A 25,819-nucleotide genomic window follows, 5' to 3' on the forward strand; every position below is an offset into this window, starting at 1 on the left:
ACACGCCCTTTAGGGAAACTGAAGAAATGGTCATGGGATCTCTATGTTATGTTTTAAAACTGCATGTGAATCGTGGATCACTACATCAAAAACTAATGATGTATGGTATGGTGACTAACATAACATAATAAAATAAATTTTTTTAAATAAATAAATAAATAAATAAAACTGCATGTGAATCTACATTTATCTCAAAGTAAAAACTTTAAAGTTTCAAACAAACAAAAGCTGAAATATTTGATGTCAGCAAACCTGAACAACAAGAAATATTAAAGGAAGTTTTAGGATTAAGAAAAATGATTACGTCTAGGAGCATGACAATGTAAAAAAGAATGTACAAGTCGAGAGAGAGTAAACATATGGGTAACTGTAAAAAATTATCAGTTATTTTAAGCAACAATAATAACGATGTTTTGTGGAACTTACAGCATATGTAAAAGAAAAGCTTTTGAGAATAATAGCAATATAACACCAAGATAAGGTAAACTGGATGCATTTTATAATTTAGACAACACTCACTGAAAGAATTGTACTAACAAGTTATTGCGATAAAGCTAATAGAAGACAAAAGTTGATTAATAATAATTTTTAAAACTTGAAAAACCCAAAAGAAATCTTAAGAAGAGGAACATAGAAAGAATAGAAGTGAGACAAATAGAAAGTAAATAGCAAGGTGTTAGATTTAAATTCAACGGTACCAGCAGTTGCATTTAATGTAAATGAATTAAATACTCCAAATAAAGGAAAATTAGAGAATTGGTTAAAAAACAAAACAAAATCATTCTGCTTGGAAAAAGCATGGCCTTCCCCCAGCCCACCAGTTCAACATAATGGAAATTCCCCTCTGGGTGGGTATGGACAAGAGGGTGGGACTCCCTCTCTCCCTTGGCTCCCAATCAAAGGATACAGTACCTCCCTAGGAGAGGCAGGCCATCAGCATTTCTATACCCCTCGCCCCCACCCAGCTACCTGTTGTTGTGACTAAATTGCATGTGAATGGAACAAGGAGGCTGGGGACTCCCTTTCTCCAAGCTGTCCCATTGAACCGGGCTTCTACCCTAGGTACAAAAGGATGTGACCTCAATTGCCATTGCTTCAGTTCACTGTAAAAGTCCCACATCAGGAGAGGCAGGTCAGTAAGACCAGAGCCTACTGCCTCCACCCAGAGACCTGCTCATAAACCTGGTTTCTCATTCCAAAGGGAAGCAGCCACTGTTCCAGTCTCCAACTCTGCAATAGTTGCTGAGAGATTTTGCTCAGGTGTAAGGCAGACCAACATAACAAGATTAGAAGTTCTCCCCCAAAGAAATTGCCCTTATTCGGTGTGTGCAGAGATTCAAGCCTAAAGACGCTCTCAAAAACAATGAAGATATTGGTGGTAAGAAATTAAGACGTTCATAAGAGCAAAGAGCTCAACCACAGGCCAGATAGTTTACCAGGAAGAACAAGGCAAGGGGAGAGCCAGGGAGCGCTCTCCTGATGTCAGAACAAACTCCAAGCACCAGCCTCAAAACTAGCCCTGCAAACGGGTCCAGGTTTAATCAGATTAGACTGCAGAAACATTTATGCCCAAGGACATTGTTAAAAACAACAACCAGTCAGCAATTAGTGGTACCAAAGAGCTGGGTGTGAGACCAAAAGTGGCAGACAGCTTAACAGAGAGAGTCAGAAAGACACAGTTAAAGAGAGCCCTGCAGAAACCACTGTCATCAAATGACCATCCAAGGCAGAGCCCACAGTGAAGGGACATCAGACACTTCACAGTATGTGGGAAATAGATTTCACTGAAATCGTCTACAGAGGTCACTAGACCAATACATAAGCAAACAACATCAAGCCAGGTAGGGTGCAGAGTGAGGGGGAAAAGGAATCAGTAAACAGCATTGTTAAAATATATCATCTAAGAGTTCCCCTTTTTAATAATAATTTAAAAAATAAAACATACAAAGAGACAAGAAAATGTGATCCATACTCTTGCCTAAAAGGACATACTGTTGGATGAATCATTCAGTTGACATTGAAATTGTCTCTAATTATAGAAAACCTGGAGCAGAGGGAAAACCAATAAGCCTCACACAATCATGGGACTCTTGCAATGTTCTAGACATTTTGGTCTACATGCTCTGACTTTGTTTTTCTTATTTCATCTGATTTCTTTCTTTTTATGAATGCAGTGTGTGTGTGTGTGTGTGTGTGTGTGTGTGTGTTTGTGTGTGAAACAATATATCATATTAGACTTGTCCAATACTCTTTACCCTCTTCCTTATCATTGGATATTTTTAACCATGTGCCCCAAATTATGCACCCTGATTTTAATGTTGTTTGATTTTTTTTTAAAGATTTTATTTATTTATTTGAGAGAGAGAATGAGAGATAGAGAGCACGAGAGGGAAGAGGGTCAGAGGGAGAAGCAGACTCCCCGCGGAGCAGGGAGCCCGATGCGGGACTCGATCGCGGGACTCCAGGATCATGACCTGAGCCAAAGGCGGTCGCTTAACCAACTGAGCCACCCAGGCGCCCAATGTTATTTGATTTTTTAAAGGCCATTATTCATTGCCTTTATCCTGACTTTGTTCTTCCATCCATTTCATTCACTCTACCTCCAACACTTTATTAACCTATCACGCATGCCATATTGTTCAAACAGAAAATTGAGATTTATTGCATGACAACTATGAATTAGGTTAGGAAGATTATAGAGTATTAAAAATGAAGACTATCCTATAAACTCTGAAACACAGATTCACCACAGGTATTAAAATAATCATAAATATATCTTTGCTAGGGATTCTTTAGTCACCATATTCACTTTCATAATTACTTGATAATATGTCATGGCCATTTGCATTCGAGGGCACCAAAGCTCAGCATGTTAACTGACCTCCCCAAGCTATACATCTTGTTGTGATTAAGGTTACTATTCATTTTGTCTGTTTTAAAATCCTTTGCTCTTCTCAAACTGTCAATCTCATAACAAGACTTTGCTTAGAATGCCATTTCTGACTTCTTCATGATTACTGATCCCTTTCCTTAAAGACATCAGAATTTGTAGGACAGTGGGGCTGCCAGCCTCTGATAAGCCTCTCTGCTCAGTCCTCAGTCATGGTCTCAGATGCCACATCCGTGTGATCCAGATCCTCATTCCCATTCCCTGATCTGCCTCTAATCTGCAATTCCAACAGATTGTAAATCCCAACTATTGTCTTGCTGCTGGCATATCTAGCCCCTCCATGAAGCTTAATGAATTATGATAATGGCTAACATATGACAGAGCAACTTAAAAAAAAAGGATTACATTTAAATATTTACCGTATAATGCCAACATCCTGAGTATATCAAATACCTCTTAGACATAGGAAAATGTGTTTGGCAGCATCAGTGAACACGGTATTTTAAAAATCGAACAGCTGGGATGAATATGTTTAACATCAGTGTTACGATGAAGAGGGCTATTATATAACACCAGTAAGAGGCTCTGAGAGGCCAAAAAAAGTAGTGGAACTATTACAGAATTTTTTGTTAATGGAAATGACATCGGGAATTATCTGCTTTAATACTTCCTTATTAAAGTTGGGGAAATTATGCTCCCAAAAGGAGCAAGGAGCTGTCAGGTAATTAAGGACAAAGTAGAACTGGAAAAAAATTCTTTTCTTTGTGATCCCTCAACCCCTCCCATCCCCCAGTCATTCCATCCTCCACGCGGTTTATCTGGAATATAAAGAGGACATGGTACTCCTCAGTTGCTTAAAAACGTGTGATGGCAACTTGTTTTCCAGGGAATAAACTTAGACTCCTTCGTGTGATTACTGAAGTCCTAAGCAACCTACCTCAATCCACCTTGCAGTTGCCAGCTCGTCTTCTCCAACCACACTCTACGGGAGCCCCAGGTGAGCTGCGATTTCCTAAACACTGGGGCTCCTTCTTTTCCTCTGTCCAAAACTCTACTGTGTGCTCTCTGACTTCCCATCTGGTTGCTAATTGTCTGAAGGCAAGCATCAAATTTTAAAGACATTGTAAATCCCTCCTAAAATTAGCAGAGCTCCTGGAAAATGGTAGATGTTCAAATAGTTAGAATGTGTAAAAGTAGTTTTCGGGTTAAGGAAAGAAACTGGGACAAATAAAATTGATGTTCTGTCAACCTCACACATTTTCCAATTTCCCCACCCCAATTTCTATTCAGAGTAGGTCCCAGTGTCACCAAACGCAAAGGGCTTGCCACTTGTGGTGCATCGGCCAGTAGATCAGCCCAAGTCCTTTTGGTTTGAGCAAGTAATTTTTATTACTTGCAGTAGTAATTTAAGGGAACTTGCTCTCAAAACACTGTCTCCCTCTGGGCTCAGTACAGGAAGCCTTTATTTAGTGTATCACAGAGCAGGGAGCTCACATATACATTAAAGAATATATACATATTCTATCACTTAGGCATTTTGGTTCAATTGTGCATGCCTACCATGTCAACATGCTAGTGCATGCATTGTATGTTCAAAAAATAGTGGAAAACCTCACCCATCAGAGGAGATCTTAGCATTATAATGAGCTAAAGATAACTTTAGGACAACTCAGGAGTGCTCCTGCACAGGTCCTCAGCCCCAAAACCGCTCAAACTGGCTCACGTAAGGCACTATCCGGCCAAACACCTAACAAGGGACTGTTAGATGAAACACCTAGCTGGGTGTCTCCTTGGTGGGAACTGCTGAATCTGCAAAACAAAACATGTTCCTTCCCTGTTTTTGTCCCATTAACCCTTTGTGCCTTCTGCTAATAGCTTTCAGCCCTCTGATCTGAGTAACTTCTCCACCTTCATAGCCCATTGCATCAGAGTGAACACCGGCTAGAAGGGTCTTAGCTTTACCTCTTTTCCCTTGGTGACTGAACAGGATGGAATATGGACAAAACTGAGTAAAGCCTGACATGCAAACTTAGCCAGGTGGTACCAGGACAGAAAGGCCAGATACTACTGCCAGGTTGGTACCACCAACTGTCTCTGACCCTGCTGAGAGGTGCCCAATTCTAGCTTTTTCTTCTAGGGTAATAGCAGGCCCAATGCATTAGCTTGGAAAATGAATAATACTTAGTTTGCTATTGCCAGTAAGGAGTAAAATTGGACTACCGTGCATTCTATTTTATAGTTTATAATTTCTCATATGTGATCTTATTTAATTTTTATAACAAATGTGGAAATTGGAGTATAGCAAGTTTAACATATTCCAAAAATCAGGTAGCTCCTAAGAAAGGGGAATAAATTGAACATTGGGGAGGGTATGTACTATGGTGAGCGCTGTGAATTGTCTAAGACTGATGAATCACAGACCTGTACCCCTGAAACAAATAATACATTATATGTTAATAAAAAATTAAAAAAGAAAAAAAGAAAGGAGAATAATTGTAAAACTTTTCAGAGAGTTCCATTTTGAGCACAACAGTGGAGGAGGCCATCAGGCCCACTCTCCAGTGAAACTGGTGAGAATTCCTTATTAACAATAACAACAATGTCTCTGGAAATGGTTCTAAAAACATACACCAAATGGATAAACATTTATTTAAAAAATGTACTGAAACTCAGAAGGAACGGCAGGAGTCTGTGGTATTTGAACGAAGACCCTGCTCCTTCCTTCCACCTTCATAGCTCAGTGGCATTAAAAACTTCCCTCTGGACTGTTGGAATCAAGAACACAGGCCTTCTCTCACCCCATCAAAGGGCTGTCGTCTTAAGAGGGACAGGACACCAGCACTTCTCATTCTCTCTCCACCACCTCCTGCTGATACTACCCTCCAGGTAAGTGAAGCTAAGAGGTAGGGACTCCGTTTTTCCGCCCCCAGGGTGGGGCTTGTGCTCCTCAGGTGTGGTGCCACTGAGACCCTGGGGGCCTGATCACCCATAGCAGGGCTCACAGGGTGGAGATTACATACTGGCGGAAGCAAGCCAAGAAGACCGACACCAGGTACTCAGCATCCAAATTGGGTCACCGAGAGAAAACCTTGCCACAGTCCCCACCCACAGCTCCAGAGCCCAAGTTCAGAGACCTCATCTTGAGGGAGGAGGGAAGCAGCCATAAGACAAAGAACTCTGAATCTTTTCCCAAAAGAAGTGAGAGGGTGTGGAAAAGTTCAAGCTTAAGGGTGCTCTCAAAAACAATGGAGGTGGTAATGAAAGACAATTAAGAAGAGACCAAGAGATCCATCACGTGGAAGCTAACACCGTAAGCTGGCTAGTCTCTTGGAAAGAACAGGGTCAGAGACAGCTCAGAGGATTACTCCCTGGGTCGAAACAAACGTCAAAACACTGACCTTGGGAACTATCCCGTAAAAAGAGCCCACATCTGACTGAATTGTTTGTGCACCATATGCCTCAGAGCATTGTGGAAAACATTCAGCCAGCGATTAGTGAAGCTTAGTAGCTTCCCTTGGTCAGGAAAAGAGAGAGTCAAAGAAAGCCCTGCCCACACTACAGTCCACCCAGCATGACTGTGGGTATTACCCAAACCCATACTCCTGAGGAGCACTATCAGAGGCTTCACACTACAGGAGGGAAATAAATTTCCTTAAAATAACACAGCCAGGGGCGCCTGGGTGGCTCAGTCGTCAAGCGTCTGCCTTCGGCTCAGGTCATGATCCCAGGGTCCTGGGATCAAACCCTGCTTCGGGCTCCCTGCTCAGGGGGGAGCCTGCTTCTCCCTCTCCCACTCCCCCTGCTTGTGTTCCCTCTCTCGCTGTGTCTCTCTGTGTCAAATAAGTAAATAAAATCTTTATAAAAAAAAAATAACACAGCCAGTCACTAAAGGATTAAGCAAGATAGAAAGGCAAATAACAATGACAAGCTCTGGAAGAGAGGACCAGTGCCCAGAGTTGGTATAGGATAGTATCTCAAATGTCCAGTTTCCAACACAATTCATAAGATATGCAAAGGAAAAGAAAAATATTACCTGTGCACCAGAAAATTATAAAGTAAGTAAAACAAACCACCTGTGAGAGTGGCTAGATATCTGATTTAACAAAGACTTTGAAGTAGCCATCATAAATATGTTCAACAAACTACAATAACACTAGATGAAACATGTAATGGTAGGTATAAAGACAATGCCACATCGTAGAGAATATCAAATTATTTTTTAAAAGAACCATATGGCTTTGAGAAAGACATGTATCATATGACCTCACTGATATGAGGAATTCTTAATCTCAGGAAACAAACTGAGGGTTGCTGGAGGGGTGGGGGGTGGGAGGGATGGGGTGGCTGGGTGATAGACATTGGGGAGGGTATGTGCTATGGTGAGTGCTGTGAATTGTGCAAGACTGTTGAATCACAGATCTGTACTTCTGAAACAAATAACGCAACATATTTTAAGAAAACAGAAAAAGAAGAAGATAACAGGAGAGGAAGAATGAAGGGGAGTAAGTCAGAGGGGGAGACGAACCATGAGAGACGATGGACTCTGAGAATCAAACTGAGGGTTCTAGAGGGGAGGTGGCTGGGGGATGGGTTAGCCTGGTGATGGGTATTAAAGAGGGCACGTTCTGCGTGGAGCACTGGGTGTTATGCACAAACAATGAATCATGGAACACTACATCAAATACTAATAATGTAATATATGGTGATTAACATAACAATAAAAAATTAAAAAAAAGAACCATATGGCTTCTTCTTTGCCAATTTCAATACCTTTTATTTCTTTTTGTTGTTTGATTGCTGCTGCTAGGACTTCTAGTACTATGTTGAACAATAGTGGTGAGAGTGGGCACCCTTGACGTGTTCCTGATCTTAAGGGAAAGGCTCTCATCTTTTCCCCATTGAAGATGATATTCGCTGTGGGTTTTTCATAAACAGATTTTATGAACTTGAGGAATGTTCCCTCTATCCCTATACTCTGAGGAGTTTCAATCAGGAAAGGATGCTGTATTTTGTCAAATGCTTTTTCTGCATCAATTGGTTCTTCTCTCTCCCCTTATTAACTTGTTCTATCACACTGACTGGGTTCTAGAGGGGAGGGGGGTGGGGGGATGGGTTAGCCCGGTGATGGGTATTAAGGAGGGCACATTCTGCGTGGAGCACTGGGTGTTATACGCAAACAATGAATCATGGAACACTACCTCAAAAACTAAAGATGTATTGTATGGTGACTAACATAACACAATAAAATAATAAAATAAAATAAAATAAAATAAAATAAAATAATAACCATATGGGAATTCTGAAGTTGAAGAATACAGTAACTGAATTAAAAAAAAAAAAAAATCTTAGCAGGCTCAACAGTAGATTTGAGCCAGCAGAAGAAAGCATTAGAAAAACTGAAAAAAGATCACGTGAGATCATGCAGTCCAAACAACAGAGAGAAAAAGAAATGAAGCAAAACAAGCAGCCTCAGACAAATGTGGGATGCCATCAAATGCACCAAACACACAATGTATTTCCCAGATGCGGAGGAGTGAAGGAGCAGAAAAATATTCAAAGAAATAATGACTGAAAACTTTCCAAATTTACTGAAAACATTCACTAACACACACAGCAAGCTACACAAGCTCCAAGTAAAATAAATGTAAAGAGATCCATAACAAGGCAACTCATAGTAAAAATTTTGAAAGTCTAAAACAAGGAGAAATTTTCAAAATGACCAAAGCACTTACAAGTGAACCCAAATAAGATAAACAGCCAATTTATCCGGTGCAGTGGAGGCTAGAATGCAGTGGGGCAACATATTCTAAGTGCTCGACAACAAATATGTCAACCCAGAATCCCATATCCAGTAAAACTATCTTTTAAAAACGGAGGTGCAATAAAGACATTCTGAGATCCACAAAAACAGGAAATGTGTTCCTTGCAAAGCTTCCTTAAAAGATATACTAGTGGGAGTTCTTCAGGCAGAAAAAAAAGGACTCCAGACAATAATTTGAATCCACCTTATAAAACAAAAAGAACTTATAAAGGCAATTATGTGACTATTTTCAGAAAGTATAAATGCATACTGCTTCTGCTTTCTTCTCTTACTGATTTAAAATGCAATTATATAAAACATATGTATATAATGTACTATTTGGCCTAAAACACAGAAATGTATTTTCCAGTAAAGACACAAAAGAGATGGATGGGAACAGAATTCTACTGGGTTAAAGAAATGATCCCAGATGGTAATGGGATCCACAGAACAAAGGCAGGGATCCAGAAACAAATCATAAGGTTAATAAAACAAAAGTTGTAAGTATACACCTACTCTCTTTTCTTCTCTCAGTTTATTAAAAAAAAAAAAAAAAACCGTAAGATTGTATAAAGTAAAATTTAGAGTAATGTAACGTTGAGGTTGTAACACCTATACATGCAACACATTTATAACAAATAATGTCAAAAAAAAGAAAGGGGGCGCCTGGGTGGCTGAGTCATTAAGTGTCTGCCTTCGGCTCAAGACATGATCCCGGGGTCCTGGGATCGAGCCCCGCATCGGGCTCCCTGCTCCGCGGGAAGCCTGCTTCTCCCTCTCCCTCTCCCACTCCCCCTGCTTGTGTTCCCTTTCTCGCTGTCTCTCTCTGTCAAATAAATAAATAAAATATTTTAAAATTAAATAAATAAATAATGTCACTCCTAGAGGAGAAGTAGAATAGAAGCATATGGGTATGGTGTTTCTAGAGTCCTTAGAATTAAGGTCATACACATCTGAAGGTGTGTCTGATAAGTGAAGATGTCTGTGGTAAGAACTTGAACAACTACTAGGGAAACAACTCAAATATACGGTGAAAAAAATCATTACAGAAATTAAACTGCTACATTTTTAAATATGCACTTGATGCAAAAGAAAGCAGTAAAGGAAAAAGAAAAACAAAAACGTCATGAGATGTGGAAAGCAGAAAGTAATCTTTCAGATATAAATACAGCTATGTCAATAACTTTAAATATGAATAGATTAGATAGTCCATGCAAAAGCAGAAATCTACAGATATAATTTTTTAAAAAACAAGATACATACACCGTCTATGAAAGATACACTTTCAACTCAAAGGTACCAACAGGTTGAAAGCAAAAGGATCAAGAAAGATCAGGCGAACAGCAACCACAAAAAAGCTAGAACAGCTACATTAGTATCAAACAGCGTTTTTAAAACAAACCAAAAAATGGTTTTTAGGAATAAAGGCGAACACTGTGTAATGATAGAAGGGTGAGTATATTAGAACTATATGACAGTTATAATCATACCACCTAACAAGAGAGCACCAAAACACATGGAGAACAAATTGACAGAAATGAAGGGATAAATAGGCAATTCAAAGAGAACGGCTGGAGACATCAGCATCTCACTTTCAATAATGGATAGAACAACGTGAGAGGAGGTCCACGAGGTAATAAAAATCTTCATCAACTCTGTAATTCAGTTCAACCCAATAGAAGCCTGTAAATTGCTCCACAGAACACCAGCAGAATGCACATGCTCCTCAAGTGTACAGGGAGCCCTGTCCAGTATGGACCATATGCTAAGCCATAAAACAAACCTCGGTCAATTAAAAATGGTAGAAATAATTCACATGACACCTGCAGAAAAACCCAGATAGTTAGCAGATTGTGAGAGCCCAGAACTGCTGAGCCCCAGTGCAGGCTGGTTTGCTTCGACAGGATGTGGAGTTTGTCCTGTTCACTGGTTATTTTGAGTTCCTGTCTTTGAAGTTGGAGGCTGGGGTGCCATGGAGTGGGGGGCATGTGCTGGAGGCGGACAGAAAGCCCCCCTGGTCTCCACCAGCAGCTCTCACCCAGGACTTCCCTCTCACCCACTCCGGCACCCACTCCGGAGGCTGCACCAAAGTCCAGTCAGTTCATACCTATGAAAACCTGGGCACAACAAAGGTTAAATTTAAAGAAGAAAAATGAAACTAATGATTAGCAAAAGAGACATGCCTATGGTCAACAAAAACAAAAAAAACCTAATACGAGACTAAAACCAGATTTGGAGATTTTCTTTTCAAAGAACCACCATGCAGCAAGGAACTTAAGAGACAGCCTGTCCAAACTTTTCCTGGCTCCATGAGGCCACTTTCTCACAAATACTCGTAGTTAGAAAAATAAAAATAAAAATACATACACACACATATATGTACTTTATTTTTAAACCACGATATTTCTTTTTTCTTTTTTCTTTCTTTCTTTTTTTTTTACTTTTTTACTATTTTCTGCTAAAGGTCACTATATATTTACATTTTGGTGCGGCTTCAGCTTTAGTTTAGCATAACATGATATTTGGTCCTTGTGGAGCCCAAGTCACTGGGCACAAAACGGTGAATCAGAAATGCCATGAATTGCATATTCAGGGAGAACAGTCAGCAGTCATAAGTACAAAGTTTGAGATTTCTTGCCAACCTAGAAATCTAATTTTTAGTCCATTCCTCAATTAGGAAGTAACTTTCAAACTCCAACTGGGAGGCATGAAGTTTAACCCTTCTTGTAGGCTAGAAGACCTCCCAAGTCCCAAACGAAGAAGAGGTATCTGTGGACGCAGACATGGTGGTGAAGCTGAGCGAGAGAAAAAGGAGCTTACCAGAGGATAATCACTAACCAGAGACTGGCATCCTGTAGGCTGGCATTTTGTCAGAAACTTCAATGTATGTAACCCACAGGGTGTTGCTGTATATATATGTTATACTGAAACATATTCATGCGTAATTAACTAAAGGTGCCTGGTGAGCTTAAACTTGAAGGAGATTTTGTTTGTTGTCATTTTTTTTTTCTATTTTAAGGTGAAATAAACTTCCTTCTAATTGCTTTCTACTATGTGTGTGTGTTTTCTTTTATACCAACAGACACAAAATACATCCATTGTGAAGCAGAATTTTTTTAAGCGGAAGAACCCTTTTTCATCACCCCCCCCAACCCTTAAGGCAGGTCAGTTTTTCCCCTCCCCCAAGTTCCAGGATTCTGAATCTATAGGAAGGTAGACTAGTTTCACATATCTACCAATACTCTCTCTCTCTCTCTTTTTTTTTGCTTTTTGAATAAAATGCCAGAGAGCTTCTGGGAATAATGTTTAAAAATTGCAGGAGGGGCAAAGAATATCCTGGGGTGAAGAAGCTTAAGACCCTAACCCTTTCCTCTAAGTTCAGGAACTATTAGAATATTTCACGAAAACGTCTTCAAATAAACTCAACAGTCAATGAAGGACGCGAGGGGCAAATGCACCCAGGGTCACCAGCTGGGGTGGGGGACAGGTTCCAGACCTGGCACAGGGCCAGTGATAGAGCCCACAGCCAGTCCTTCATTCTGCGGTCCAGGGGTGGCGAAGCCTGGGAGGATGGGTGTCTAGGGTAAGTTCAGAGAGCAGCCCAGTGGGGGCTCAGACTGACTTTGGTGGGAGGGACATTCTCCTCCCTAAGAATGCACCACTAGAACAACGGGCAGTGGACTGCATCTCCCAACCTGCCCCAGGCACAACTTCCTGCCCACCTGCTTCCAAGGCGGCATGGCCCTGGGCTTCGGTAGCGGGTCCTGCGGGGACTGCCTGCGTGCTCAGCATGCCCAAGGTGGGCAGCCCTAGGGCGGAGAATGATCTCTAAGCCTCGGGCAGGAGGATCAGATTTCAGGGTTCTCAGCTAGCTTTTTGGCTTTTAATTTTCTCTTTAAGGTATTAGTACCTATGCCTAAATTTCTGGATTGAATTAGAACCCTCCCTTTTCCCAAGGAGGAGGGAACTCAGAAGAAGAAGAAAAGTGGGTTCAATGTTTGCAGATTACAGGCGGAGTCATTTCATGCGAAGCTGAGAGAAGTTACCTGCTTTTGTGCCCCAAACCACCTATTTGGAATATACCGCCCCTACTTGGAGCTTGTAATTCTGTAAGGTGAGTTCAGCTTCTCTTACCTAATCTTTTTATTGTGTTCCCAATTTTCAAATTTAAAAAGAGCCCACTATTCCACAATGAAAGACCGGTCCCCAGATTGTGTGGATCCTGCACTATTATTTTAATCCAGATCCCCAAGGATGCGGTTTGGGCCACAACCATCTGAGCTTTCTGGCTGTGAATTCAGACTTCTTTCTTCCGTAGAATAGGTCATGCTATACTCACATTTGAAACACTCCACAAAAACAATACCAAACCTTAAATGGACTGTTAACAAAACAAAAAACAAAGGAAAAACATAAGAATGCCAGGACAGCCCTGCTTATTAAACACAGCCATAAATGAAAGTGTTTTTCTGAAGTCTGCATTTTAAACATAAACAAATCTTCAAAATTCCCCTCTGAGAGCCTTTCAACATATTAACACATCCTCTGGAAGCTCGAAGTTTGTTCTCTGAAAAATTAGCCCAGAGAATTAGCACATTGTGCCTCGGAAGAATACTGCAACATGCTTTCTCCTTAGGCATGAGATGTTATTCTTAAGGGGCTAAAATAAACGACAGTGAAGGTAAGACTGAATTAAACCCCCCAAAACATCGTTGAATTCAATCGTTCGTTTTCGTAAAGAGTTTACATTCATATTTGAGCTCCGTTTACAATGGAGAGGAGCAAATTCTAAACTAAATAAAACTTGAGGTTTCAAAAAATATTGTTGTCATTTTTTAATTTATTTTTTTTTATTTTGAATTTCACACATTTTTCGACAAATGAGATTAGGATGATTTTCAACATTTGACTGAAACACTCATACCCTGTGATGTAGCAGGGGGGATATAAAGCAGGCCCTCTCCCTGCTTACTCCACCCCCCAGCTAACAGGCTGTCTGGACAGATTTTAAGATCGATTCAAACTGATATGCCTGCACGGAGAGTCTACCAGGTACCAGGGGCTGTGAGGGTGACGAAAATCTCATTCCTGAAGTCAGGTTGCTCATAACTACGTGGATGAGACAAGATAGACGTACAAATAAGGCATGGTGAAGTGGCCAAAATGCAGGCAGTATTTATCAGAAGCAGGAGGAAGAAAAACTCATTTGGGCAGAGTGGGAACAGTGGGCAGGGGCACAGGAAATAACTGAGAATAGCAAGAGTCAAGCGTAAAAAAAAACCCATCCTCAAAATCAGTGTGAATTCTACTCTGTGTGCAGGTGGAAGAGGGTGAGCCATGTATAAAGGGGGAACCAGCGGCCGAAGCATGAAAGTACGAGGGTTAAGAAAAGAGCCTAGAGGGGGCGGAGCAAGATGGCGAGGAGGAGGAGACCTAGATTTCGTCTGGTCTCAGGAATTCAGCTGAATAGGGATCAAACCATTCTGAACACCTACGAACTCAATAGGAGATCAAAGAGGAGAGTAGCAACAACTCTCTGAACAGAGAAGCGACCACTTACTGGAAGGTAGGACGTGCGGAGAAGTGAATCCGAGGCGATATTCGGGAGGATAGACGGCGGGGGAGGGGCCTCCGTCGGCCGCTTCTGGCAAGTGCTAGAGCCGCGGAGCACAAAATCGGACCTTTTAGAAGTCGGCTCCGCGGAGGGACGTCGCTGCAGTGGCTAAGCGGGGGGTGGAACCCTCGCGGGACAGTGGGGTCTCAGGACCCTCGGGGTCACAGAAAGACCGGGGGTGCCTGAGTGCGGCAGAGCTCCCAGGGATCGGAGCGGGGAAGCCGGCTGCAGAGACGGAGCCAAGGCGCGGGCTCTCAGCTCGGGGTGGCCATAAACTGTGATCCGCGGCCCAGTCGGGCCACTGCTCCTCCAGCAGGGACCCAACAAGCGGCAGAGCCGGGGAGACTCCCCTTCCTCCCCTGGGAGGAGCGGCGCGGGAGCGCACCGCAGGGATCTGCTGGGTTCGGAGACTCCACACGGGGTCGGGTGCCAGAGATAGAAACGCTCGGTCACAGGCCGGGTGAGCACGGAGTGCGGCCGGAGACCGGGGAGACGGGAGTGATTGCTGTTCTCTGGGGGCGCACTGAGGAGCGGGGCCCCGAGTTCTCAGCTCCTCCGGGTGGAGATTGGGAGGCCACCATTTTTGCCCTGGTCCTCCAAAGCTGTACGGAGAGCTTGCAGGGAACAAAAGCTCCTGAGAGCAAACCCGAGCAGCTTGCTTAGCCCGGACCGACAAGGGCAGGGCAATTCCGCCTCCGGCAAAGACATTTGGGAACCACGGCAACAGGCCCCTCCCCCAGAGGATCAGCACGAACAGCCAGCAAGCCAAGACCAGGTTTACCGATCAAGGAGAATGGGAGAACTCCAGCGCTAGGGGAATACTGCACATAGAATTCATGGCTTTTTTTTACCATGATTCATTAGTTCATCAAAGTTAATTTTTGTTAACTGTTTTTTTTTTCTTTTTCACTTTTTCAACCAACATCTTCTCAATCTCTTTTTTAAAAAAAAAACATTTTTTATTTTTCATTTTTAGAGTCATATTTTATCCCTTCATAGTAGTTACCCTTATTTTTGGCATATATATATAAGTTGTTCTCTCTTTAAAATTTTGAGATACAGTTTCTTCTAACAGATAAAAATATACCCTAAATCACTAGTGTATGGCTCTGTTCTAGTCTCCTGCCTGATCACATTCTCTCCCTTTTTTCCTTTTTTTTTAATCTTCTTTCTTTTTTCAAACATCTTCTTCTCTTATCAAGTCCTTTTATAAAATCTTTTATAATTTTCATCTTTACAGTCATCTTCTATCCCTTCATTGTATCAACCCTTATTTTGTACATATATGTCTTTCTTCCTTTAAAATTTTAGGAGACACTTTTCTCTAACAGACCAAAATACGCCCAAAATCTAGTGTGTAGCACTGATCTAAGCACTACCCTGATCATATTTGATCACATTCTGCTTTTTTTGTATCGTTCTGTTTTTGTCTTTATCTTTTTTTTTCTTTTTTTTTTCTCTTTCTTTTTTCTTTCTTTCCCGTTCTTTTCCCCTGGTTTCAGGTCTTTTCTGATTTGTATACAGTATATTTGCTGGGGACGATGTAAACCTGTTAGCATTTTGTTCTCTCATTCATCTATTCTCCTCTGGACAAAATGACAAGACGAAAGAAATCACCTCAGCAAAAAGAACAAGAGGTAGTGCCGTCAGCCAGGGACCTACTCAATAGGGACATTAGTACGATGTCGGACCTAGAGTTCAGAATCATGACTTTAAAGATACTAGCTGGGCTCGAAAAAAGCGTGGAAGTTATTAGAGAAACCCTTTCTGGAGAAATAAAAGAACGAAAATCTAACCAAGTCGAAATCAAAAAGGCTATTGATGAGGGGCAATCAAAAATGGCGGCACTAACTGCTAGGATAAATGAGGCAGAAGAGAGAATCAGTGATATAGAAGACCAAATGATGGAAAATAGAGGCTGAGAAAGAGAGGGAGAAACAACTACAGGATCACGAGGGCAGAATTCAAGAGATAAGTGATACGATAAGATGAAACAACATTAGAATAATTGGGATCCCAGAAGAAGAAGAAAGAGAGAGGGGGGCAGAAGGTATATTGGAGCAAATAATAGCAGAGAACTTCCCTAATGTGAGGAAGGAAACAGGCATCAAAATCCAGGAGGCACAGAGAACCCCTCTCAAAATCAATAATAATAGGTCAACACCCCGACATCTAATAGTAAAACTTACGAGTCTCAGAGACAAAGAGAAAATCCTGAAAGCAGCTCGGGAGAAGAGATATGTAACCTACAATGGTAAAAATATTAGATTGGCAACAGACCTATCCACAGAGACCTGGCAGGCCAGAAAGGACTGGCAAGATATCTTCAGAGCACTAAACGAGAAAAATATGCAGCCAAGAATACAATATCTAGCTAGGCTGTCATTGAAAATAGAAGGAGAGATAAAAAACTTCCAGAACAAACAAAAACTAAAAGTATTTGCAAACACGAAACCAGCCCTCCAAGAAATATTGAAAGGGGTCCTCTAAGCAAAGAGAGAGGCTAAAAGCAGCAAAGATCAGAAAGGAACACAGACAACATACAGTAACAGTCACCTTACAGGCAATACAATGGCACTAAATTCATACCTTTCAATAGTTACCCTGAATGTAAATGGGCTAAATGCCCCAATCAAAAGACACAGGCTATCAGATTGGATTCAAAAACAAGACCCATCAATATGCTGTCTGCAAGAGACTCATTTTAGACCCAAAGACACCCCCACATTGAAAGTGAGGGGGTGGAAAACGATTTACCATGCTAATGGACACCAAAAGAAAGCTGGGGTGGCAATCCTTATATCAGAAACTAGATTTTAAAACAAAGACTGTAATAAGAGATGAGGAAGGACACTATATCCTACTTAAAGGGTCTATCCAACAAGAAGATCTAACAATTGTAAATATCTATGCCCCGAATATGGGAGCAGCCAATTATATAAGGCAATTAATAACAAAAGCAAAGAAACACTTTGACAACAATACAATGATAGTGGGGGACTTTAACACCCCCCTGACTGAAATGGACAGATCATCTAAGCAAAAGATCAACAAGGAAATAAAGACTTTAAATGACACACTGGACCAAATGGACTTCACAGACATATTCAGAACATTCCATCCCAAAGCAACGGAATACACATTCTTCTCTACTGCCCATGGAACATTCTCCAGAATTGATCACATCCTAGGTCACAAATCAGGTCTCAACCGGTACCAAAAGGTTGGCATTATTCCCTGCATATTTTCAGACCACAATGCTTTGAAACTAGAACTCAATCACAAGAGGAAAGTCGGAAAGAACTCGAATAGATGGAGGCTAAAGAGCATCCTACTAAAGAATGAATGGGTCAACCAAGAAATTAAAGAAGAATTAAAAAAATTCATGGAAACCAATGAAAATGAAAACACAACGGTTCAAAATCTTTGGGATACAGCAAAGGCAGTCCTGAGAGGAAAGTATATAGCAATACAAGCCTTTCTCAAGAAACAAGAAAGGTCTCAAATACACAACCTAACCCTACACCTAAAGGAGCTGGAACAAGAACAGCAAATAAAGCCTAAACCCAGCAGGAGAAGAGAAATAAGAAAGATCAGAGCAGAAATCAATGAAATAGAAACCAAAAGAATAGTAGAACAGATCAACAAAACTAGGAGCTGGTTCTTTGAAAGAATGAACAAGATTGATAAACCCCTGGCCAGACTGATCAAAAAGAAAAGAGAAATGACCCAAATCAACAAAATCATGAATGAAAGAGGAGAGATCACAACCAACACCAAAGAAATACAAGCAATTATAAGAACATATTATGAGCAACTCTATGCCAGCAAATTAGATAACCTGGAAGAAATGGGTGCATTCCTAGAGATGTATCAACTACCAAAACTGAACCAGGAAGAAATAGAAAACCTGAACAGACCTATAACCACTAAGGAAATTGAAGCAGTCATCAAAAATCTCCCAAGAAACAAAAGCCCAGGGCCAGATGGCTTCCCAGGGGAATTCTATCAGACATTTCAAGAAGAATTAATACCTATTCTCCTGAAACTGTTCCAAAAAATAGAAATGGAAGGAAAACTTCCAAATTCATTTTATGAGGCCACCATTACCTTGATCCCAAAACCAGACAAAGATCCCATCAAAAAGGAGAATTACAGACCAATATCCTTGATGAACATGGATGCAAAAATTCTCACCAAAATACTAGCCAATAGGATCCAACAGTACATTAAAAGGATTATTCACCACGACCAAGTGGGATTTATCCCTGGGCTGCAAGGCTGGTTCAACATCCGCAAATCAATCAACGTGATACAATACATTAACAAAAGAAAGAACAAGAATCATATGATCCTCTCAATAGATGCAGAAAAAGCATTTGACAAAGTACAGCATCCTTTCTTGATCAAAACTCTTCAGAGTATAGGGATAGAGGGTACATACCTCAATATCATAAAAGCCATCTACGAAAAACCTACAGCGAATATCATTCTCAATGGGGAAAAGCTGAGAGCTTTTCCCCTAAGGTCAGGAACGCGGCAGGGATGTCCACTCTCACCACTGCTCTTCAACATAGTATTAGAAGTCCTAGCCACAGCAATCAGACAACAAAAAGTAATCAAAGGCATCCAAATCGGCAAAGAGGAAGTCAAACTCTCACTCTTTGCAGATGATATGATACTGTATGTGGAAAACCCAAAAGACTCCACCCCAAAACTGCTAGAACTCATACAGGAATTCAGTCAAGTAGCAGGCTATAAAATCAATGCACAGAAATCAGTGGCATTCCTATACACCAACAACAAGACAGAAGAGAGACAAATCAAGGAGTCGATCCCATTCACAATTGCACCCAAAACCATAAGATACCTAGGAATAAATTGAACCAAAGAGGCAAAGGATCTGTACTCAGAAAACTATAAAATACTCAGGAAAGAAATTGAAGAAGACACAAAGAAATGGAAAAACGTTCCATGCTCATGGATTGGGAGAACAAACATTGTGAAGATGTCAATGCTACCTAGAGCAATCTACACATTCAATGCAATCCCCATCAAAATACCATCCACTTTTTTCAAAGAAATGGAACAAATAATCCTAAAATTTGTAGGGAACCAGAAGAGACCCCGAATAGCCAGAGGAATCTTGAAAAAGAAAAGCAAAGCTGGCGGCATCACAATTCCGGACTTCCAGCTCTATTACAAAGCTGTCATCATCAAGACAGTATGGTACTGGCACAAAAACAGACACACAGATCAATGCGACAGAATCGAGAGCCCAGAAATGGACCCTCAACTCTATGGTCAACTCATCTTTCACAAAGCAGGAAAGAATGTCCAATGGAAAAAAGACAGTCTCTTCAACAAATGGTGTTGGGAAAATTGGACAGCCACATGCAGAAGAATGAAACTGGACCATTTCCTTACACCACACACAAAAATAGACTCCAAATGGTTGAAAGACCTAAACGTGAGACAGGAGTCCATCAAAATCCTAAGGGAGAACACAGGTAGCAACCTCTTCGACCTCAGCCGCAGCAACTTCTTCCTAGAAACATCACCAAAGGCACGGGAAGCCAGGGCAAAAATGAACTATTGGGATTTCATCAAGATCAAAAGCTTTTGCACAGCAAAAGAAACAGTCCACAAAACCAAAAGACAACCGACCGAATGGGAGAAAATATTTGCAAATGACATATCAGATAAAGGGCTAGTATCCAAAACCTATAAAGAACTTATCAAACTCAACACCCAAAGAACCAAGGATCCAATCAAGAAATGGGCAGAAGACATGAACAGACATTTTTCCAAAGAAGACATCCAAATGGCCAACAGGCACATGAAAAAGTGCTCAACATCGCTTGGCATCGGGGAAATCCCAATCAAAACCTCAATGAGCTACCACCTCACACCCGTCAGAATGGCTAAAATTAACAAGTCAGGGAACGACAGATGTTGGCGGGGATGTGGAGAAAGGGGAACCCTCTTACACTGTTGGTGGGAATGCAAGCTGGTGCAACCCCTCTGGAAAACAGTGTGGAGGTTCCTCAAACACTTGAAATTAGAGCTACCATTCGATCCAGCAATTGCACTACTGGGTATTTACCCCAAAGATACAAATGTAGGGACCTGAAGGGGTACGTGCACCCCAATGTTTATAGCAGCAATGTCCACAATAGCCAAACTGTGGAAAGAGCCAAGATGTCCATCGACAGATGAATGGATAAAGAAACAGTGGTATATATACACAATGGAATATTATGCAGCCATCAAAAGGAATGAGATCTTGCCATTTGCAACGACGTGGATGGAACTGGAGGGTGTTATGCTGAGTGAAATAAGTCACTCAGAGAAAGACATGTATCATATGACCTCACTGATATGAGGAATTCTTAATCTCAGGAATAAACTGAGTGTTACTGGAGTGGTTGGGGGTGGGAGGGATGGGGTGGCTGGGTGATAGACATCGGGGAGGGTATGTGCTACAGTGAGCGCTGTGAATTCTGTAAGACTGTTGAATCACAGATCTGTATTCCTGAAACAAATAACGCAACATATTTTAAGAAAAAAGAAAAAGAAGAAGATAGCAGGAGAGGAAGAATGAAGGGGAGTAAGTCAGAGGGGGAGACGAACCATAAGAGATGATGGACTCTGAAAAACAAACTGAGGGTTCTAGAGGGGAGGAGGGTAGGGGGATGGGTTAGCCTGGTGATGGGTATTAAAGAGGGCACGTTCTGCGTGGAGCACTGGGTGTTATGAACAAACAATGAATCATGGAACACTACACCAAAGCAAATGATGTAATATATGGTGATTAACATAACAATAAAAAATTAAAGAAAAGAAAAGAAAAGAGCCTGAATGCTCCAGGAGCCCCAGGAACCTGGAAATCCTAAGACTCTCCCATTTCGGTTTTCTAATTCCCACAACCCATCTGATTTTCAAAGTGGAACCAACCATAAAGACCCTGAGACTTTAAAGGAATCAAATGTCTGGCTGAATCAGTTCACACATTTCATGAGGAATAGAACTGAACCTAAAACAGTGCTGTTTCCCTAGCCTGTGCAGCAGAAAGGGAGAGAAATAAGGAATAGTGAGCATTTATTAAGGACATTAATGTAAGAGCAAGAAATAAATTTGCCAGTTGATTTCATTTTCCTGAACCTCATCATAATTGAGAATTGCACAAAGTTACTGTTTATAAACTGTGCCTGTCTGGTGGAGTGGCTGATTTGTTAACTCTCTGGGGAGATTTAGTTCCTCCCTAGGCAAGATGATGGCCACCTTGATCTGAGGTTTGGAGGCCAAAAGAGGCTTTTCAGTGAGGCAGAGATGCTTGGACTCTCCTAGATGGAGGACTATTGGGTGGCATGATTTTCTCTGCCATTCCAACTCTCACTGCCCCTTTTCAGGCCAAAAATCAACCATTATTTTGGCATTTTGTTTTCAACTATGGGATTTGGGTGCTGCCACAGATATGTTTATAGCTTATGTATTTTGGCTGGATTTCTCTTATACTTTATGACAAAACAACACTCCCACAAGTTCTGACATCTAAGTTGCAGTTTGTTGTACTTTCACATAGACTGAGAGTGAAGGAAATGATTTTGTTTCATCAGCCACCTTCTGCAAATGTTTATAAACTTGTACAGTGTAGATGTCGGAACCTCCTGCAGGTGTAATGAAAAAGTTTCTTCTTCCCTCCTACCACCCACCTCTGCGGGGGAGGATTCCCATCAGATTTTTAAGGCTCCCAGGTGATTCTGATGATCAACAAAGCATGGGAAATACCAAATTAGCGTCCCCTACCCATAGAAGCATACCATTTAAATGCATTAGCATAATTACTTTAAGGATAATTCACACTTTCATAATGATTAAATAAAAGGATGACACTGGAGGTATGTTATCCGGAAGTGTACCTGTCCTAGGGAAGAGTGGGGTGAGCGGGACATGGACCACACTAGCTAGCTCTAAACAAGACAAGTCTAAATACGGGAGAGCAAAGCTTAGGTCCTTGCTTCTCGCAGGGTGGACCTCAGGCCAGCAGTTCTGGCCTCAACTGGGAGCTTGTTAGAAATGCAGACCCACCCAGACCTACGAATCAGAATTGGCAGAGTAACAAATTACCAGGGGATTACTACAGGTCGGAAATTTTAAGAAGCCTTAGGCCTTTGTTCTCCACTTTGGCGACCAACAGAAGCAACTGAGACAATCTTTAACATGGCGATTCCAGGTTCCCACCCTACAGTAACTATATCACACCTGGGCATCGCTGTTTTGAAACCAATAGCTATTTCTTTCTTATACTACTTATGTTAAAGAAGAGAAGGCTTTTCTCCCACTTGAATGGACAATCAAGTGAGTACCTCCTTCCACAAATTTGAAAATAAAGTTCAGTGTATTGCCCATTAGTATCCACGCTTGGGGTCAGGCATCGCCTTGGGCCCATACACTGGCAGGGGGCAGATTTCTGGCTCTAACACCTGTGTGTGCAGGCCAGCTCCTTGGTTTCCATTATGGGCACCATCTTAACTAATCTGGAGTTTCTTTCACTTTACCTGGGATGTAAAATTGTTTCATAATTTTTTTTTACAGATAGAAGTATAAAGCTAATACATATTATCATGTCTCTAATCTTAAGCCATCAATGATTTTTTTTTAATTTAGAGGGGAAAAAAGAAAGATTCTGTTTTTCTTTTACAACCAAATTTGTCCAGTCTTATGATTGCCAATATATATGATACTTTAAAGGTAAAAACTTACCATAATACAAACCATGAATCATGGAACACTACATCAAAAACTAGTGATGTAATGTATGGTGATTAACACAACATAATAATAATAATAAAAAAATTTACCATAATAGAATTGTACTGTTTTGAGTCTTATAAAATCCAAGGTCGGACAGTTTGTTTCAGCCCAATAAAGCAAAATGTTCAATGTGTCCACTGAAATCTCTCAAACACAGGCAAGTTTGTGAAAGCACACAGCTCAGGTGGCATAGAGCAATGGACACCACAGAAGGACCATAAGGCTCTGATCTTTATAGTTTTCTCCTACTAAGTTCCTATTCAAAGATTAGTAATTCGGAGAAGAGGTCTTCCTTTTGCTTTTCAAGATTTTCATAGTATTATCGGCTGTGTGGCCCTAGCGTACCCGTCTCCACGTTAGATAATAAAGAACCCAAGAGATGCTCAAAACTGTCATTCATTTTAAAATATCATAATCTTATCATACCTACTTATGTTCATCAATGAGCTATAATTTACAGAGTATATTTACTTATATCACCATGCTTAAGCCTTCTAATATCCTCTGGGTCATTATTTCATTTTAATTTACAGATAAGGACATTGAAATAATCTTAATATTTCATGTGCACATATTGATTTGGAGGTCACTTTCCTTAAATTACTGCTCTCAGATCACTGAGGATTCAAAATCACCTCCAGTTCCCCCACTGACTCGGGAGCATCCACTAAGCAGGTGCTTGGGCAAAGAGGCACAGCCAAAGCATAACTACCCAGTGAGCTTACAGTTTACTTATGAGAAAGGATTTTTTTTTTAATTAAAACTTTTACATAGCAAAACGCAGCATACATATTAACACAGGGAGTAATTCAGATAAGGAAGGCTGGAAAAGGAAAAGAATTCTGAGATAGGAAATGGAGCTCTGACCTTCACCACGCCGCTTACAAGTGTGGATGGACCCTGGCTGCCCAGACCCCAGGGGGTCACAATGCACCCCACTTCCAGGGTCTAAAATCCAGTGCTTGCGGTGAGCAACTTTCACATTATAAGTGAGGACTGAGTTGGCCACTGTGATGAAGAGGACTTAGCCCTGAAATAAACCAGGAGTTGAGAAGACACTTGGGAAGCATGTTTGTGACTCTCCGTGCAGCAGAAATTTCAACTCTAACCTCCTCAGCGTCCCATGTCTCTGAGTTACAGGAGCTCTCTCCTGCTATCAGAGCCTGAAGTCAAGACACTGCAGATACTAACTCGGAGTGCTCTTGGTTCAAAGTGTGTTTATGTTCTGCGTGAATTCGCTTACTGCTGTTTGCCGGCATGACAGAACTCATCATGTGCTGTCCAGGCCCCTGCGAGCCCATCTGAAGGCAGAACCAAGCTGTTCCAGGATAGGGACAGCTTCATTGTCCTGTTTCCGTTGTTGTTGTTATTGAATTCAGCTTCGCAATCCTCTCTGGATGGAATCCAGGGCCTCATGTCTCAGAGGAGTAAATAAATGCTTGCTGGCCTAAATCCTTTGTTAAATGGAAGAAGGATGAGGCAACACCCACTTTTCTTTTCTCCTCCTCAGGGCTGGGAGCAGGAGTCCCATAATAGGCAGGGGGGCGGGGTATAGACCATTCTCTTAGACTAGGGTTGCAAAGTGACCACTTGCTGTATGGGTTTGACCAGCACATGGCAAGGCTGTGTGGTTAGCCACAGGCCCCACCCACCCTTATTTCACCTTGCTATGGCACCATATTTAGATTACCAGCTCTGCCCTGAAATCAGTTGTGTTTGTAACCCCAGGTCCAGAAAGCAATCAGATCCAAGAAGAGATTAGACACAATATTTGTCTGCCAACAGTTTGGATTGACAAACAATTTCATTATTTGGGGGCTTTTAAAACACATTTAGTGGGCGCCTGGGTGGCTCAGTTGGTTAAGCGACTGCCTTCGGCTCAGGTCATGATCCTGGAGTCCCAGGATCGAGTCCCGCATCGGGCTCCCTGCTCAGCAGGGAGTCTGCTTCTCCCTCTGACCCTCTTCCCTCTCGTGCTCTCTATCTCTCATTCTCTCTCTCTCAAATAAATAAATAAAATCTTTAAAAATAAACACACATTTAGTTAAGCCAGTACACTGTGATTCTAAAATAAATATCAGGTGGTCTCTCTGTGAGTCTCACTATATGTAACTGCCAAGATATGAAAGTCTGGTTATGAGACAGAGGACAAGAAATGGTTCAAGCCTCTGTCTGGACTTCTAGAGAATGTCTGTGAAAATACGTGGTTCTTCTGCATGTGTTCTTTGATTTTAGGCCTTCTTCTTCTCTTGGAGTAAGACAAATCCTTGAAATAAACTTTCCTCTAGATTAGTTACTATCTAGAAATATAGTTATAAATGAAATAGAAATATAGTTATACAGAAATGTGCATAATACAGATTCCCTTCAAGCCCTCTTTGTAAAGATCCACCCTTTATACTGGGACCCCAGGGAAGTTCTTGAATTTGAGTGTCCACGTCTTCATCTGTCTAGTAGGGAAATAGCCTACCTAATTGAGTTATTTCAAGAATTCAAGAACTAGGGGTTCCTGGGTGGCTCAGTCGTTAAGCGTCTGCCTTCAGCTCAGGTCATGATCCCGGGGTCCTGGGACCGAGCCCCGCATCGGGCTCCCTGCTCGGCGGGAAGCCTGCTTCTCCCTCTCCCACTCCCCTTGCTTGAGTTCCCTCTCTCGCTGTGTCTCTCTCTGTCAAATAAATAAATAAAATCTTTAAAAAAA

This window comes from Eumetopias jubatus, unplaced genomic scaffold (genome assembly GCF_037043125.1).
Source record: "Eumetopias jubatus isolate StellerSeaLion01/CBP00866 unplaced genomic scaffold, mEumJub1_p1.0 scaffold_9, whole genome shotgun sequence".
In the NCBI taxonomy this organism is placed as follows: Eukaryota; Metazoa; Chordata; class Mammalia; order Carnivora; family Otariidae; genus Eumetopias; species Eumetopias jubatus.